The following is a 4261-nucleotide window of genomic DNA, read 5'->3' on the forward strand; positions in this document are numbered from 1 at the left end:
TCCTCAGTGGCGTTCACTGCCTCTTCTTCCTCCCAAAATTCGGCCATGTTGATGACCTTGCACTCTCCTTTTGGATTTTCTTCTGTATTGCTTGGAAGAGTACTAGGAGGGAGCTCCGTAATTTTCTTGCTCAGCTGACCCACTTGTCCTTCCAAATTTCTAATGGAGGACCTTGTTTCAGTCATGAAACATTGAGTGGTTTTGATCAGATCAGAGACCATGGTTGCTAAGTCAGAGGTATTCTGCTTAGAACTCTCTGTCTGTTGCTGAGAAGATGATGGAAAAGGTTTGCTATTGCTAAACCTGTTTCTTCCACCATTATTGTTATTGAAACCTTGTTGAGGTCTCTGTTGATCCTTCCATGAAGGATTTGGATGATTCCTCCATGAAGGATTGTAGGTGTTTCCATAGGGTTCTCCCATGTAATTCACCTCTTCTATTGAAGGGTTCTCAGGATCATAAGCTTCTTCCTCAGATGAAGCCTCCTTAGTACTGCTTGGTGCATTTTGCATTCCAGACAGACTTTGAGAAATCATATTGACTTGTTGAGTCAATATTTTGTTCTGAGCCAATATGGCATTCAGAGTGTCAATCTCAAGAACCCCTTTCTTCTGACTAGTCCCATTGTTCACAGGATTTCTTTCAGAAGTGTACATGAATTGGTTATTTGCAACCATTTCAATCAGCTCTTGAGCTTCAGTAGGCGTCTTCTTCAGATGAAGAGAGCCTCCAGCAGAGCTATCCAAGGACATCTTGGACAGTTCAGAGAGACCATCATAGAAAATTCCTATGATGCTCCATTCAGAAAGCATGTCAGAGGGACATTTTCTGATTAATTGTTTGTATCTTTCCCAAGCTTCATAGAGGGATTCTCCTTCCTTCTGTCTGAAGGTTTGGACTTCCACTCTAAGCTTACTCAATTTTTGAGGTGGAAAGAACTTTGCCAAGAAGGCATTGACTAGCTTTTCCCAAGAGTCCAGGCTTTCTTTAGGTTGGGAGTCCAACCATGTCCTAGCTCTGTCTCTTACAGCAAAAGGGAATAGCATAAGTCTGTAGACCTCAGGGTCAACCCCATTAGTCTTGACAGTGTCACAGATTTGCAAGAACTCAGCTAAAAACTGATGAGGATCTTCCAGTGGAAGTCCATGGAACTTGCAATTCTGTTGCATTAGAGAAACTAATTGAGGCTTGAGCTCAAAGTTGTTTGCTCCAATGGCAGGGATAGAGATGCTTCTCCCATAGAAATCGGGAGTAGGTGCAGTAAAGTCACCCAGCACCTTCCTTGCATTGTTGGCATTGTTGTTGTTTTCGGCTGCCATGAGTTCTTCTTCTTTGGAGAATTCGGTCAGGTCCTCTAAAGAGAGTTGTGCTTTGGCTTCTCTTAGCTTTCTCTTCAAGGTCCTTTCAGGTTCAGGATCAGCCTCAACAAGAATGCCCTTGTCTTTGTTCCTGCTCATAAGAAAGAGAAGAGAACAAGAAAACGTGGAATCCTCTATGTCACAGTATAGAGATTCCTTGAAGTGTCAGAGGAAAAGAAGAGTAGAAGACAGAAGTAGAAAATTCGAACTTATCACAGGAGATGGAGTTCGAATTTTGCATTAAGGAATAGTGTTAGTTCATAAATAGAAGGATGTGAGAAGAAGGGAAGTGATTTTCGAAAATTAAGTGAAAATTTTTGAAAACATTTTTGAAAAACATTACTTAATTTTCGAAAATGAAAGTGGGAAAGAAGTGAAGTGTTTTTTGAAAAAGATTTTGAAATTAGAAATCAAAATGATTTGATTGAAAATTATTTTGAAAAAGATGTGGTTAAGAAAATATGATTGGTTTTAAAAAGATGTGATTGAGAAGATATGATTTGAAAAACATTTTAAAAAGATTTGATTTTGAAAATTAAAAACTTGGCTAACAAGAAAAGATATGATTCAAACATTAAACCTTTCTCAACAGAAAAGGCAACATACTTGAAATGTTGAATCAAATCATTAATTGGTAGCAAGTATCTTTGAAAAAAGAAAGAAATTAAATTTGAAAGAGATTTGATTGAAAAGATATGATTTGAAAAAGATTTGATTTTGAAAAACTTTGAAAACTGAAAAAAATTGCATTGAAAAACAGAATCTTCCCCCTTGTGCCATCCTGGCGTTAAACGCCCAGAATGGTGCACATTCTGGCGTTTAACGCCCAAAACTATACCTTTTTGGGCGTTAAACGCCCAACCAGGTACCCTGGCTGGCGTTTAAACGCCAGTCTGTCCTTCTTCACTGGGCGTTTTGAACGCCCAGCCTTTTCTGTATAATTCCTCTGCTGTATGTTCTGAATCTTCAATTCTCTGTATAATTGACTTGAGAAGACACAAATTAAAATATTTTTGAATTTTTAATAATAAGGAAAAGTCAAAATGCAACAAGAATCAAATAACAATGCATGCAAGACACCAAACTTAGCAGTTTGTATACTACTGACACTAATGAGAATGCATATGAGACACACAAATACTCAAGTCAAGAGAATTCAAAGATTAGAGTAAGAAATCATCAAGAACTACTTGAAAATCCTTAAGACACATGAATGAATGCATGCAATTGACACCAAACTTAAGATGAGACACTAGACTCAAACAAGAAATTTTTGGATTTTATGATTTTTTTGATTTTTTTGTGTTTTTCGAAAATTAAGTGGAAAAAGGTATCAAAGTTCTTAATGAGAATTCCAGGAATCATGCAATGTTAGTCTAAAACTTCAGTCTAAAGGAATTAGACATGGTCAGCCAAGCTTCAGCAGAACATTGCATTCAAGAGCTAAATTGATGAAGATCAATCAGCTTTGGTGATGATAAGAACATCACCTTGAAACACTAGAATTCATTCTTAAGAACTCTGAAGAAAAAAAATACCTAATCTAAGCAACAAGATGAACCGTCAGTTGTCCAAACTGAACAATCCCCGGCAACGGCGCCAAAAACTTGTGAACAATACTTTTCACAACTCTCATAATCCTCGGTCATGAACCCCAAAAACTTGGTGTTCAATACCATGGCATTACACAACTTCGCACAACTAACCAGCAAGTGCACTGGGTCGTCCAAGTAATAAACCTTACGCGAGTAAGGGTCGATCCCACGGAGATTGTTAGTATGAAGCAAGCTATGGTCATCTTGTAAATCTTAGTCAGGCAAACTCAAATGATATGATGATGAACGAAAATAAACAATAAAATAAAGATAGAGGTACTTATGTAATTCATTGGTAGGAACTTCAGATAAGCGCATGAAGATGCCTTCCCTTCCGTCTCTCTGCTTTCCTACTGTCTTCATCCAATCCTTCTTACTCCTTTCCATGGCAAGCTTATGTAGGGTTTCACCGTTGTCAATGGCTACCTCCCATCCTCTCAGTGAAAACGCTGCCTATGCTCTGTCACAGCATGGGTAATCATCTGTCGGTTCTCGATCAGGCCGGAATAGAATCCATCGATTCTTTTGCATCTGTCACTAACGCCCCGCCTGCTAGGAGTTTGAAGCACGTCACAGTCATTCAATCATTGAATCCTACTCAGAATACCACAGACAAGGTTAGACCTTCCGGATTCTCTTGAATGCCGCCATCAGTTCTAGCCTATACCACGAAGACTCTGATCTCACGAAATGGTTGGCTCGTTTGTCAGACGAGCACTCGGTTGTCAGGCGATCAACCATGCATCGTGCAATCAGGAATCCAAGAGATATTCACCCAATCGAAGGTAGAACGGAGGTGGTTGTCAGTCACACGTTCATAGGTGAGAATGATGATGAGTGTCACGGATCATCACATTCATCAAGTTGAAGAACAAGTGATATCTTAGAACAAGAACAAGCGGAATTGAATGGAAGAACAATAGTAATTGCATTAATACTCGAGGTACAGCAGAGCTCCACACCTTAATCTATGGTGTGTAGAAGCTCCACCGTTGAAAATACATAAGAACAAGGTCTAGGCATGGCCGTGAGGCCAGCCTCCCAGTGATCTAAGAACTAGACGTCCAAAGATGATCTAGAGATCTAAAGTGATCAAAAGATTTTAAAATACAATAGTAAAAGGTCCTATATATAGAAAACTAGTAGCCTAGGGTGTACAGAGATGAGTAAATGACATAAAAATCCACTTCCGGGCCCACTTGGTGTGTGCTTGGGCTGAGCAATGAAGCTTTTTCGTGTAGAGACTCTTCTTGGAGTTAAACGCCAGCTTTAGTGCCAGTTTGGGCGTTTAACTCCCATTTTGGTGCC

The 4261-nt window shown here is 39.3% G+C and overlaps 1 non-coding gene across 1 annotated transcript; it reads left to right on the plus strand.

The window, feature by feature from the left end:
* Positions 1-806: 806 nt before the first annotated feature.
* On the plus strand, positions 807-914 carry LOC112718873 (small nucleolar RNA R71). The gene has a single exon (XR_003161200.1). It is a non-coding gene; the product is annotated as a small nucleolar RNA R71 (small nucleolar RNA).
* Positions 915-4261: the final 3347 nt, after the last annotated feature.

The sequence above is a fragment of the Arachis hypogaea genome, chromosome 10 (assembly GCF_003086295.3).
Source record: "Arachis hypogaea cultivar Tifrunner chromosome 10, arahy.Tifrunner.gnm2.J5K5, whole genome shotgun sequence".
In the NCBI taxonomy this organism is placed as follows: domain Eukaryota; kingdom Viridiplantae; phylum Streptophyta; class Magnoliopsida; order Fabales; family Fabaceae; genus Arachis; species Arachis hypogaea.